This window comes from Rana temporaria, chromosome 2 (genome assembly GCF_905171775.1).
Source record: "Rana temporaria chromosome 2, aRanTem1.1, whole genome shotgun sequence".
NCBI lineage: Eukaryota > Metazoa > Chordata > Amphibia > Anura > Ranidae > Rana > Rana temporaria.
The window spans coordinates 51,966,509-51,982,088 of NC_053490.1; the positions used below are offsets into that span (position 1 = coordinate 51,966,509).

Genomic DNA, 15,580 nt, shown 5'->3' on the forward strand with positions numbered 1-15,580 from the left:
TTCACGGATATAGGTTAGTTGATGGCATGCCAGTTGGGCGCCTCTGCTCTGTTTTCAGAAGCCTTGTACTGGAGGAAAATGAAGGGCATATGACATAAAGGAGTCAGGGTGTGTGGTCAACATCCCTGCTGAACTACCGCTGAGATAAAATCAATCAGCCTGCTGTTAGATTATTATTTTTAATTAGCTAGAAATTGAATTTGCATTCACATATATATATATATATATATATATATATATATATATATATATATATATATATGCAGAAAATATTATGTATTCTATTTGAGGGGGAATAGTCATTGTAGTATTATTATTATTATTATTATTATTATTATACAGTATTTATATAGTGCCAACAGTTTACACAGAACTATACAAATTGAGAGTAGACAGTAAAGTTACAATAAAATTCAGGATTAATCGGAGGGCCCCACTTGTTAGATCTTACAATATGTGTGCAGCAGCCCCCCTAATACTTACCTGAGCCTATCTCCATCCAGTGATGTTGCAGGAGAGACTCGGGTGCCTGGGACTCCCCTCCTTATTGGCTCCCGCTGCTGTCAATCAAAGTCAGTGAGCCAATGAGAGGAGGGAGTGGGCATGGTCTAGTTACGGCTCTGTGTCTGAATGGACACAGAGCTGCGGGTCAGGTGCCCCCCATAGCAAGCTGCTTGCTGTGGGGGCACTTGTCAGGGGGGAGGGGTCAGGAGAGCCGGCAAGGGACCCACGAAGAAGAGGATCAGGGCTGCTCTGTGCAAAACCAACTGCACATAGTTGGACATTTTAAGCAAAACAAGACTTTAGTATCACTTTAAGAATGAATTTCTACACATTCCCTGCAGCTACAGAGGTCATTTACTATTTTTATTTTTTTATTATTATTTTAAACCATAGTCTTTTATTGAAGTTCAAAATGTACAAATACAATGAACATGTAGTTATGTTGTATATGTACATTGTACTTTTGAGGAACAGGATATACAAAATAAACAAAATAGACCAAAACCATTGTCTGGTTCCTAGGTGTATATTATGGACTGTCCTCTTCATGAGGCAAAGCCTGTCACCCCTATTGGGAACATACTGTGAGCAGGCTTATAAGAAGTATGATTTGGAAGCTCAATGCTAACCCCTCTGAGTTGTGTAATACATCAAATAATAAAACCAAATTATACCTATAATGAACAGAGAGGAATACACAAAGTTGTCAGTTCTATGTCATTAGATCAGATTATGAAATTAAATTGTATTTTTGGTACCACAGAATGAATTGTCACATTTAAATGTAATACCTTCATCTCTTATTTGATACCAATTACTAGTTTAATGGATTTTCCCTGGCTCAATTCCAGGACACCTGTTCTATTCTGCCACTCAGCCAAATCTATGATGATGTGAGCATGCAAACATGAGGAAATAGTCACGCTGCTGTCTCCGTCATAATCTCCAACCGAAAAGAGAGGAACTTTATTCAAATCACAGCTTTATAGACAAAGTGACATAAGCAAGCATCATCACATATGGGTGTATCTGATTGGCTCATCCACATATGGTGTTCTCTTGTGAAGTCTATTCTTGGCCGTATTCCACAGCTCAGCGCCATCTTCCCTTTGCTCGATGGGAGGGGTAGGAGTTAAAAAGACATCTGTTTTTCATCTTCACTCTGGGATGACTAACTCTGTCATGACTTTCATTCAAGGAAAATAATACTGTCTTGTCGCAGAATACTGAAATACGCATATATATATATATATATATATATATATATATATATATATATATATATATATATATATATATATATATATATATATATATATATATATATCAAGAAATAAAACCAAAAAAACAATAAAAGAAAGGAAAGCAATATTTGAGTGGTTAGGAGAAAGAGAACATAGACACAAAATAATCATTTTATCAACTCCATCACAGTAGTTCTTAATCACTTCAGCCCCAGAAGGATTTACTCCCTTAATGACCAGGCCATTTTTTGTGATATGGCACTAAGTAACTTTAATTGACGTGCAACGTTGTACCCAAATAAAATTTATGTCCCTTTTTCCCCACAAATAGATCTTCCTTTTGGTGGTATTTGATGACCTCTGCTTTTTTTTATTTTTTGCGCTATAAACAAAAATCTTCTTTCTTTCTGATATAATACATATCCAAAAAAATGTATTCATCAGTTTAGGCCAATGTATTCTTCTACATATTTTTGGGTAAAAAAAAGCTCAATAAGCGTATATTGATTGGTTTGCGTACAAAGTTATAGTGTCTACAAAATAGGGGATAGATTTATGGACATTTAATTATTTGTATTGTATTCACTGGTTATGGCTGCTATCTGTGATTTTCAGTGGGACTGTGACATTGCGACTGACAAATCCAACCCCAAGTGACACTTTTTGATGACCAGTGACACCAATACAGTGCTCAGTGCCAAAAAATGCACCGATTACTGTATAAATTACACTTTCAGGGAAGGGGTTAACATCAGGGGCAATCAAATGGTTAACTGTGTTCCCTCAGTGTGTTTCTAACTGTGTGGGGGAAGTGCTGCTGGAATAACACAGAGATCGCTATTCCTAGTGATCACTAGGAACAGCAGATCTCCATACAGACTCCTGTCAGAACGGAGATCTGCCTTGTTTACTTAGGCAGATCCCCATACTGCCTCTCTGTACCGATATTGCGGGTGGCTGCCTCTGTGCTTATAGTAGAAAAATCTGTAAAGTGAACTTACACAGGACACCCCCCCACCCCCCGGTCCAGTTGACCGGCAGCGTGGCGATCTCCCGTTCTGAGCCCTGCTATCACTGCCTTACCAGATCGGGGCTTAGAAATCCCCTTAGCATTCTCTCTACTTCTTCCCCTGCTGACAGGATGGGCTACGCTGGATCAAATTGGTCGGCACCACCCATGTGATGGCGATGACCAATTAGAATGCTCTGAAACGTACCTCCCCACGGGGGACATTTTGGAGATTGAGCCAAGGGGATTCCTAAGCCCTGGTCTGGCAAGGCGGCGATAGCAGGGCTCAGGACGGGAGATTGCTGCGCTGCAGGTCAGCGGCACGAGGGGGGGGAGGAGGGGGTCCTGTGCAAGTTCACCTTACATATTTTTCTGTAAAAGTGAACTTACTCTTTTACGAATGTTTAAATATCCATAAACTGCCCACAAATTTGCTTTAAGGCAAACCTTACACAATACTAACTGAAAATACAATACAATGCAGTTTTCCTAAAGCTGTATGATCAAGGAGTGCCAGTAGCCACCTCGTGTCTTTTAATAGAAGACCCGAGAAAGTGTATAGTCTCGAAAAAGTAGAGTACAAGAATTATCTATTGCAGTGACTAAATGGCAAACTGCCGGAGTAAGAGTCAAGCACATAACTAAAAAATAGAGTGGAAGTAAAAATGACTCCTTCCTCTATGAATAGTGTTCATTATGGCACTGCACACTTCTCCTTGGCTATGTCTATAGGAAAAAAAACACATTGTAAATTCTCATCAGAACAGCAGAAAAAACTTCACTTCCAGCTAATGCAATGTTTAACTGATAATTCATACAGCATATTCAGGAACCAGCCAGTACATCCACACAGCAGTTAATATCCTTGGAGGGCTGCCAAAACCACCATGTTTTCAATACTTTACTAGGACATACAAGGGGGAAAAAAATCCCTTTCGTTAATATTAATGTCCAGGACCGGTATTAAAGGATCTTCTCGGTGATTGAAACACACTTGTTTTACAGATCGGCACTTTAGTGAAGTACTCTTTTATTACAATGGCTCTTTTTTGATGTTTTAAAGCTACAAATACATTCTTTTTCTGGAGGAGCTTAGAGTTAAAACCTTTATCCTTTAAAATAGTTTTTCTTTTTGATTTAAATGGATTTCTGCATTTTATAAGCAGCTCTGAAAGCATCTAAGTCAAATGATTTTCAAGGTTATGTAATTTCAGTAGGATTTTTTTTTTTTTTTTATGTCTGATGGTTGGAGGTAAAGCTTGGATATGTGGGACATTCCTTAAATATTTTATGTGGCTAAAGCAGAACACACACACAGATTTTTTTTTTAGTTCTGATCTGTCAAATATGGATCACTCTTTAGACCCTAACTTGCATCTCAGTGTTGCTGATCTCCTCTTCTTTCAGTTGCTTCATGTCTACATGGACTTGCTCCAGCAAGGCTGCACGTCATTGCTCTTGACCAGCTTCCTGATGGTGACAATGGAGGAACATGCCTATGCATTGAGCATCAGCACAGTCAGCTAACCACTTGCAGCCCAGGCCTTCTCTGGCATTCCACTCTTGCATGTAAAAATCATAATTTGTATGCTAGAAAATGACTTAAAACCCCCAAACATTAAGGGCCAGATCCACAAACGAATTACGCTGGCGTATCTATGGATACGCCGCGTAATTTTTAAAATGCCCCGTCGTATCTGTGTTTTGTATCCACAAAACACGATACGACTGAATCTGGGCTCGATCCGACTGGCGTACGTCTTAGTACGCCGTCGGATCGTAGGTGCATATTTACAGTATGCTGGCCGCTAGGTGGCGTTTCCGTCGAATTCCGCGTCCAGTATGCAACTTAGCTAGATATGGCGATCCACGAATGTACGTCCGGCCGGCAATTTTTTTACGTCGTTTTCGTAAGGCTTTTTTCGGCGTATAATTACCCCTGCTATATGAGGCGTATCCTATGTTAAGTATGGCCGTCATTCCCGCGTCAAATTTTGAAAATGTTACGTCGTTTGCGTAAGTCGTTCGCGAATAGGGCTTTGCGTAGAATGACGTCAACGTTGTAAGCATTGGCTTGTTGCGGGGTTAATTTTGAGCATGCGCACTGGGATACCCCCAGTTAAAAAAATGTCATTTACATCGGGTCAAGACGTATTGACATAAAACACGCCCCCATCACATATATTTGAATTGCACGCCCTTACGCCGCCTAAGTTACACTACGCTGCCGTTACTTATGGCGGAAATTCTTTCAGGATACAAAAAAAAACTGTAAGTTAGAGATACGCTACGCCGGACGGAAGAATGTGCCGCGCTACGTGGATCTGCCCCTAAATATATATTTTTTTAACAGAGACCCTAGGGAATAAAATGGTGGTCTTTGTAATTTTTTACATTATTAGTATTAGCGCAGCAATTTATCAAATGCTTTTATTGTAAAAAAAAAAAACACTTATGACATAAAAAAAAAGAAACAAAGAAATATTAACATTAGCCCGTTTTTTTTTTTTGTATAACGTGAAAGATGATGTTACGCCGGGTAAATGCACTTTAAAATTGCGCACACTCCTTCTATTTTCTTTTATTTATTTTTTTTACTTTCTTCTTGCTGTTCTTTTCTATTTCTTTTCCTCTTTCTCTTCATTGCTACTTTTCTAGCTGGCTCTCTTTATTTTCATCCTCCCTTTCTTTGTTCTTTGTGGCTTGGGCCCTCAGGCTTGGTCCTGTTGGCCTTGGACACAGGATGCATTATTTATTTTACAATTTGGAATACTGATATCCTCTGCTATGTGCCTGCTTGAATTTTATTTTATTTTTTTTGTTATTTCATTTATTATTTTTATTTTTCTGTAAGGTTGTGTATCGTATAACAACTGTGCTTTTAAGTTCTACATTTACCCCGGTGTGTTAACCGGTATGTTACCTAAGCCAGCATTAGGTCAATCTAGCAGGCCACTTGAGTTGAGGACATTCTATTGCCGGCCTTCTGGATTTGCTTTCAGATCCCTAGGAGCTGGATTGATCTCAGGTCTACGGACTATCTTTTCTGATATATGATAGCTTATGGTGTGTCCTCCACTGCTTTTTTCTTTTGTATTCTTTTTTGTTTGTTGATGTGTATTTTTTTCAATAAAACTCTTTGTACAAGAAAAATGCGCACACTCGTGAAATTATGCCCAAATTTGGTACTTAAAAATCTCCATAGGTTTAACATTTTTTACAGGTTACCAGTTTGAGGTTATAGAGGAGGTCTTGCAATAGAATTTGCTCTTTCTCTAAGGCCCCATACACACGAGAGGATTTATCCGCAGATACGGTCCAGCGGACCGTTTCCACGGATAAATCCTCTCAAAGATATCCGCTGATTTCGATGGGATGGAGTGTACACACCATCCCATTGAAATCCGCGCGGAAATCCTCTGCCGATGACGTGTCGCGCCGTCGCCGCGATTATGACGCGGCGACGGGCGCGACGCTGTCATATAAGGAATTCCACGCATGCATCAAATCATTACGACGCGTGCGGGGAATCCCTTTGGACGAATGGATCCGGTAAGTCTGTACAGACGAGCGGATCCATCTGTTGGAATGGATTCCAGCAGATGGATATGTTGTGCAGCACAACAAATATTCGATCTGCTGGAATCCATCCCAGAGGAGATTTCTCCGCGGAAACAGATCCGCTGGCGTGTACACACCATAGAATCTATCCGCAGAAACCCATTTGCTGGGATTTATCTGCGGATGGATTCTATCGTGTGTACGGGGCCTAACATTTGCTGTGATACCTCACATTTGTGGTTTGAACGCAGTTAACATATGCAGGCGTGACCTTTGTCTGCGTCCGAGCACGAGGGGATGGGGCACTTATACATTTTTAATTGTTTATTTTATTTTTTATTTATTTATTATAATTTTGTTGATCACTTTTATTTCTATTACAAGGCATGTAATAGGAATAGGGCATGACAGGTCCTCTTTACGGAAAGAATTCCCAGCAAAAAAAAAAAAATGTCAATGTTTACATCTGCCTCTGAGGCGATTTAGTTTGCATTTGTTAGCGCTATATAAGTTACTCAATCACACTCACTCACTCATAAATTCAGGGGATCTTCATGGGCTTTTTACTTTATTTATTTATTTTTTACTTTATTTTATTATTTCATCTGGAGGAGGGGCTTTCTCAGCTAAGCATACCCTCCAGTCTGCATGCCTGTATTAAGTGCAGATGGATTTCAGGAAGTAAATGCTGCATGAAGTAATGTTTTCAATTTGTGGTATTGAAGATACAGTTAAGTTCTGTTTAAAAAAAATGGTATAGTGTGTGGGCACTAGGGGGCAGATCCACCGAGCAAGTAGCCGGCGTATCTACTGATACGCCGGCGTACTTTCAAATTTCCCGCGTCGTATCTTTAGTTTGAATCCTCAAACCAAGATACAACGGCATCTGGGTTCGATCCGACAGGGGTACGGCTTCGTACGCCTTCGGATCGCAGATGCAATACTTTGGCGTCCGCTGGGTGGAGTTTGCGTCGTTTTCCGCGTCGGGTATGCAAATGAGCTTTTTCCGACGATCCACGAACGTACGCGCGGCCGTCGCATTCTCTTACGTCGTCTCTAGTCGGCTTTTTCCGGCGTATAGTTAAAGTTGCTATTTTGCGGCGTATAGATAGACTTGCCATGTTAAAGTATGGCCGTCATTCCCGCGTCGAAATTTTTTTTTTTGCGTAAGTCGTCCGTGAATAGGGATGGACGTAAGTCATGTCTAAGTTAAAAAAAATTACGTAGTTGCGACGTCATTTAGCGCAATGCACGGCGGGAAATTTAGGAACGACGCATGCGCATTTCATTCGGCGCGGGGACGCGCTTCATTTAAATGAAACCCGCCCCCAACCCGCCCAATTTGAAATACGCCGCCAGAAATACACTACGCTGCCGTAACTTACGGCGCGAACTCGCTGAGGATTCGAAAATGCGCCAGGTAAGGTACGGCGGCGTAGTGTATCTCTGATACGCTGCGCCAATGTATTTCTTTCTTGATCTGCCCCTAGGTATCTCCATAATAGTAGAACGTTCATAAAATAACCACAACTAAAAACAAATAATGTGCTAAATGGATGTATAAACAATATTGCTCCTGTATTAGTCCATTCCAAAAACGTCCATTATGTGACCACTGGTGGTTCTCCACCTAGTTCATGCAAACAGTCATGCCATTGACATGTGTTTCTGTGATCCACACCACCGTATACACACACTGCCACTCACCAGATTCTAGGACGCATTTATTTGTGGGTCAGCTTGTGCTTACTCAGACAATAGCTCTCTCCAAGCCTATGCTCTGCCCCCGGTAGATAACGCAAAGACAAAAGACAGACATGCTTCTCATAGCACAACCAGGCTTACATTTATTAAAATTGTTTAAAAGATACAGTTACAACTCATATTTGTTGGTGCCCAAGCCGGAACCCGTCTATATCAGCAGTACATAGTATGTTTCCGGCTGCCTTCTCCTGACACAGAGACTCAGCGTGCGTTCCAGCAATCGGAAACTCTGTCACTCATATAAGACGTCACTAACCACGTAAACCTAACTCTACGCGTTTCGTCATAATGGAGTTTTCAGGAAGCAATTTATGTTGCACAATATTTGCCGAATCTAAATGTTCTAAAAAACAAACACAACAAAAACACAAATATTAATGAACACATTAAACATCCCCGATTTTTGGTAAAATAAAAAAGATAGATAGAGTTTCATTGAGTACATAGATACATAATGCAATGTTATTTCTTATTGCCATGCCATAATCCATGGCAGAAATATTACAGTATAAAGATAGCATGCATAACCTATTCGTTATAACTTTTGCATGCTCACAATAGTCTCATGGCTTGTTTGTCCTTAACCGGATTGATAAATACTATCCGTAAGGTCTCAGTTATAACATTTACCGTATTTTCCGGTGTATAAGTCGACTTTCTAACCCCTTAAAATCTTCTTCAAAGTCGGGGGTCGTCTTATACGCTGGTAACCTAACCTTACCTTATCCCAGAATCGCGGCCATATGATTTTTCAAAAGCCGCGCCTCCTACGCCTTCTGTTCCGTGATAGGCGGAAACACTCAGCTTCCCAGGAGGCACTGTGTTCAGTGTTCGCCTATGACGGAGGCCCTCTTTTCCTGTGTTTAGTGTCTGCCTATCACGGAGGCCCTCTCATCCTCGGACGAGAGGGCCTCCGTGATAGGCGAACACTGAACACAGTGCCTCCTGGGAAGCTGAGTGTTTCCGCCTATCATGGAACAGAAGACGTAGAAGGCGCGGCTTTTGAAAAATCGTACGGCCGCGATTCTGCATGTCTTGGGATAAGGTAAGGGCACAGTCTGGCATGTAATGGGGCACAGTCTGGGATGTAATGGGGCACAGTCTGGCATTTACTGGGGCACAGTCTGGCATATAATGGGGCACAGTCTGGCATGTAATGGGGCACAGTCTGGCATGTAATGGGGCACAGTCTGGCATGTAGTGACACAGTCTGGCATGTAATGGTGGCACCATGAGGCGAGGCATGACTAGTAGGAAGAGGGTAGTATTATAAGGCGAGTATATCCCAAAACCAACATTTTGGCTGGAAAATTAGCGGGTCGTCTTATACGCCCAGTCGTCTTATACGCCGGCAAATACGGTAATCATATAGGATTACAATTTTCTAGGCATAACCAATATATTTTTTTCACACACACAAATAGATAAATAAATTAATAAAATGCTTATTAGTATTATTAGTAAATCAGATACATATCAAAAATAATAAAAAATTATTCTAATTTCAGTAGAAATCTCTGGACACTATATAAAATAAGTATTGAAAACTATTTACAAAGGTGGTTATTTCACAGCCATGGCTTCGAACAGGGGTCTCCAAACTTGTATAACAAAGGGTCAGTTTACTGCCCTTCAAAATTTAGGGAGCTGGACTGTAGCCATTGAGACTATAAAATGCTCCAGCAGCGGTGGGAGTAAACAATGCCATAGGCGTGGTGGTCAGTGGGATTACATTTTTTTTTATATCTTTGGTGTTAGTGGGAGGTATAGAGCCCCACCTCTGATGTAAATGGAAGGAATTGTGTCCCATCCTTGGTGTCAGTGGAAGGAATAGTGCCCCAAAGGGCTGGATAAAAGCAAGCAAAGGGGCACATCCAGCCCATGGGCTGCAGTTTGGAGACCCCTGGCTTAGAACATCAGTTTTCACCGAAATGTGTATTAAGAATAACTCTTTAAATGAGACCATGCTTTATTGATCTATTTTCAACCTTACTTTAGAAAGCATCTTTTAGAACAGGGGTCTCCAAACTTTCTAAACCAAGGGCTGGTTTACTGTCCTTTAGACTTCAGGGGGAACGGACTGTGGCCAGTGGGAGTGGAATTTTTTCTTGCATTAGTAGTTAAACATCAAACATTAAACAAGTAAAAATCACCACATTTGTTATTAGGTTAGAGGAATAGTGCCAAATCATTGGTGTCAAAAGGAGGAATAGTGCCCTATTATTAACTGCTTGCCGACCAGCCGCCGCAGTTTTACGGTGGCAGGTCTGCTCTGTTGGGCGAGAGCACGTAGATCTACGTCATCTCTCCCAGCAGCCAAAAGGGGCGCGCCGCCGGTGGCACGCACGCGCGCCGCCGGAGGCACGCACGCGCGCCCCCGCTCGCTCCTGACTTCTGTGCGCGTGCCCGCCGGTTGCGATCACCGCCGGGCACCCGCGATCGCTCGTTACAGAGCGAGAACCGGGAGCTGTGTGTGTAAACACACAGCTCCCGGTCCTGTCAGGGGAGAAATGCCTGACCGTCTGTTCATACAATGTAAGAACAGCGATCAGTCATTTCCCCTAGTGAGTCCACCCCCCCTACAGTTAGAACACACCCAGGGAACATACTTAACCCCTTCCCCTCCCCCTAGTGTTAACCCCTTCCCTGCCGGTGGCATTTTTATAGTAATCAATGCATTTTTATAGCACTGATCACTATAAAAATGCCAATGGTCCCAAAAATGTGTCAAAAGTGTCCGAAGTGTCCGCCATAATGTCGCAGTACCGGAAAAAAAACGCTGATCGCCGCCATTAAAAAGTAAAAAAAAAAATTTATAAAAATGCCATAAAACTATTTTGTAAACGCTATAACTTTTGCGCAAACCAATCAATAAACGCTTATTGCGATTTTTTTTTTAGGAAAAATATGTAGAAGAATACGTATCGGCCTAAACTGAGGAAAAAAAACGTTTTTTTATATATTTTTGGGGGATATTTATTATAGCAAAAAGTAAAAAATATTCATTTTTTTCTAAATTGTCGCTCTATTTTTGTTTATAGCACAAAAACTAAAAACTAAAAACCGCAGAGGTGATCAAATACCACCAAAAGAAAGCTCTATTTGTGGGGAAAAAAGGACGCCAATTTTGTTTGGGAGCCATGTCACACGACCGCGCAATTGTCAGTAAAAGCGACGCAGTGCCGAATCGCAAAAAGTGCTCTGGTCTTTGACCAGCAATATGGTCCGGGGCTTAAGTGGTTAATGTCTGTGGGAGAAATGGTGCTCCATTGTCGGTGTTAAATGGTAGAATAGTGTCTTGTATCAGTGGAAGGATGAGTGCCCCAAGGGCCAGATAAAGATAAGCAAAGGCCGCAGTTTGGAGACTCCTGTTTTAGATGTTAATTACATGCTCTTTTCAACACATACATTTCCTTATGTTAGATGGTGATAATAGATTTTTTTTAAATGTAATGAAATCTAAAGCAAAAATGTAATATATTGCTTTCTGGTCTTTAGATGCAGTGGCTGCATTTGTTTTTTCCCTGTACTTTTTATATTTTCCCCCCCAAATATTTTCGCAATTAATATACTTCCTGTCTATTTGTGGCTACACTTGCTACTCCACTGTATCTCTGAATAGAACCATGGCTGTCACCTAGGCTGGAGTTCAAACATGTCTACCTTTGATCATGCTTATTACATGGTGGATTGATGGGGTCAGTGGTCCACATAAGAAACATAACATTGCTTTTGCTGTCCTTTCAGTTTTCAGAAAGTGACGGGGACACTGTGTTTCTGGTAGGATCAACAGTTGCTGAAATTAAAAAAAAAATTGTTGCAGACAAATCTTAAAGGGTCACTAAAGGAATTTTTTTATTTTTTAGCTAAATAGCTTCCTTTACCTTACTGCAGTCCTGGTTTCATGTCCTCATTGTTCGTTTTTGCTTTGATGTTGCTGTAATTCCTCTCTGTTCTGGACACTTCCTGGTTGTCTGTTTCCTGATCACCACAGTACTGGGAGATTTCTCACTGTGGTGACTAATCAAGGAGGTGTGATTACTGTGTGTCAGCACCAATCCAGTTTCATTTTACAAAGCATCACTGCCCTCTATTGGCTCTGTACATCAGAGACCCAGGAAACAACAACAAAAACTAAACTAAACTGGAGGTACATTATATGATTGTTTTTTATCTATTTTTAATCATTTTTAAAGGGAATCAGTTAACTAGTATGTCTCTATACCCTGTAAACAGTAATTTCAGCTAAAAAATGTTTTCCTTTAGTGACCCTTTAAGACTGGCAAGCATTTTTGTTCTTGGGTTTGATACTCTTTAAAGTGGAAGTAAACTCTTTTTGGACACCTGTACCTAAAGGTAAGCCTATAATAAGGCTTAATAAGGCTTACCTGTAGGTACATGAATGTTCACCTGCAATGTTTAGGAGACATTCACACTGCATGCGCTCTGAAGCGACAGCGTCCCCGTGCCTTCCCTTCAGAGCCCTGTGCTGCATCCCGAGAACTCCTGTGTGTATGCACGGGTTTGACATCATCGCGGCACAGGAGTGACATCATCGCGGCACGGCCAATCAGACGGCCAGAGCATGCAAACCCAGAAGGAAGACCGGGTGAAGATGGAAGCCCTGTCAGTGGTGACAGCATGCTGCTGGAAGGCTTTGTTTTAAGGTAAGTATTTCATAATGTGCTAGTATGTGATACATACTAGCACATAATACCTTTACCTTGCAAGGTAAAAAAAAGAACAATTGTTGCAGTTTACTACCGCTTTTATTCTACGCAATAAAAAATTCTAGTTACTACTCATCCAATAAAAGATGAGAACATAATGGGTGCTCAGTTTGGTATTCATGGGCCTTTAAAGACTATCCAATTTTTTTTTCTGTTACCAGTTTAGAGTTTGACAATGAAAATAAAGTGGAGAAATACAATAGAGTGAATTTTTCGGGTCATTGCATTCGTCCCAGTCTCCTCAGAACCTTCCATCTTGCCTAATGATAACAGATTGTGATATTATCTAGCTCATTGTGACTTGCTCGGGAGGATGAGTGAAATTCTGCCCACTGTGAGTTATGGCTAAAATAACGCCTTGAGTTATGATCAAATAGGGGATTTTAGTAACAGAGCCTCAAACAATAGTCTGCTATGAAAGCAATACTCTGTCAGTAACACATTCTGTTTCATTGTGCCAGTTTTTTTTTTTTTTTTTTGCAGTTTGACTTATTGTTATCAGAAATTCAAAGGACAGAATGGCCCAGGTTAATACAGAGCAACTTAAATCCTGTGGATAGAATGTTTAGTTAGGTTTCTTGAGCGTTGTTATACGCGTCCAATTATCATTCCGCTGACAAGTTACACCCATCGTCTTGTAATAGTGACATTTAGTAGAAAGAAGAAGGGACATATATATATATATATATATATATATATATATATATATATATATATATATATATATATATATATATATATATATATATATATATATATTGTAAAAGTTCAATCATTAACTTAGATAATTCCTATTCCCATCATGCTTTGTGATACGTGTGGTATGAGCCAATTATTGTCTTTATTTTCTTAGTATGCTATGTCCAGATAATGGTCCCTATATCATTAGTGAAACGAGGCAGCCAATTTGGTGTCTATTTGATAATGATAAAAAAATGCCAGCTCAGACGAACCAGGATCCGTTTTCAATTGTGCCAATTCACACAGTTTAACCACTTTACATCAGGAGCAATAAAAAAATAAATCACACAATCTGCATTTTTTGCTAGAATATTACTTAAAACCCTTCAAAAATTATATTTTAAAAAACAGACGCCATGTAAAAATAAAATGGTGGCAGTGGCAATTTATGTTGCACAATATTTGCGCAAATATTTATCAAATTTAAATGTTATGAAAAAAAAAAATACATTCAAATTAATTTTAGTGCACCCAAACTTAATAAAATGGCCACTTTTTTGGGTAAAATATAAACAATGGGATTGCATTGAGTGAATAGATACCAAATATGTTAAAGGGTCACTAAAGAAAATATTTTTTTTTGCTGAAATGACTGTTTACAGGGTATAGAGACATAATAGTTAACTGATTCCTTTTAAAAATGATAAAAAATTGATAAAAACAATCATATAATGTACCTACAGTTTAGTTTTGTTTATGCTGTTTCCTGGTTCTCTGATGTACAAAGCCAGAGAGCCAATAGAGGGCAGTGATGGTTTGTAAAAACGAAACTGGATTGGTGCTGAGGGGTTTTAGACACACAGTAATCACACCTCCTTGATTAGTGACCACAGAGAGAAATCTCCCAGTACTGTGGTGATCAGGAAACAGACAACCAGGAAGTGTCCAGAACGGAGAGGAATTACAGCAACATCAGAGCAAAAACGAACAATGAGGACATGAAACCAGGACTGCAGTAAGGTAAAGGAAGCTATTTAGCTAAAAAAAAAATATTTTAGCGACCCTTTAAGCCTTAACCACTTCACTCAACTCCGAAAGTTATATCCCCTTCATAACCAGGCCATTTTTGGTGATACACCACTGTGTTACTTTAACTGACAATTGCCAAGTCATGCCCTGTACCCCAAAAATAATTATATTATTTTTTTCCTATAAATGTAGCTTTCTTTTGGTGGTTTTTGATCACCTCTGCATTTTTATTTTTTTATTTTTATTTTTTGTGCTATAAAGGGAAAAGACCGACAATTTTGAAAAATAATAATATATTTTTACTTTCTGCTTTAAAACACAGCCAATAAAAAAAATGTAAAACATGAATTTTCTTCTTCAATTTTTGTGTATTCTGCTACATGTTTTTGGTAAACAAAATCCCAAATAAGTGTATATTGATTGGTTTGCGCAAAAAAAAAAATATTTTTACTTTCTGCTAAAACACACACACCAATAAAAAATGTAGAAAATCAAACTTCTTCATCAATTTAAACCGATATGTATTCTGCTTCATTTTTTTGGGATATATATATATATATATATATATATATATATATAGATATATATATATATATATATATATATATATTTTTTTTACTAGTAATGGTGGCAATTAGTGACTTATAATGGGACTGTGATATTGTGACAGACAGCCACACACTAAAGCCTCGTACACACGATCAGTCCATCCGATTAGAACGGACCGATGGACCGTTTTCATCGATTAACCGATGAAGCTGACTGATGGTCCGTCGTGCCTACACACCATCGGTTAAAAAAACGATCGTGTCAAAACGCGGTGACGTAAAACACAACGACGTGCCGAAAAAAATGAAGTTCAATGCTTCCAAGCATGCGTTGACTTGATTCTGAGCATGCATGGATTTTTAACTGATGGTTGTGCCTACTAACGATCGTTTTTTTCCCATCGGTTAGGAATCCATCGGTTAAATTTAAAGCAAGTTGGCTTTTTTTTAACCGATGGTCAAATACCCTATGGGGCCCACACACGATCGGTTTTGACCGATGAAAACGGT

At 39.7% G+C, this 15,580-nt stretch overlaps 1 protein-coding gene across 1 annotated transcript in view; it reads left to right on the forward strand.

Moving 5' to 3' along the window:
* The window catches only part of CNTN5 (contactin 5), a 2,004,044-nt gene that overhangs the window by 726,883 nt on the left and 1,261,581 nt on the right, over nucleotides 1–15,580 (forward strand). The gene's annotated exons all lie outside the window — the stretch shown is intronic.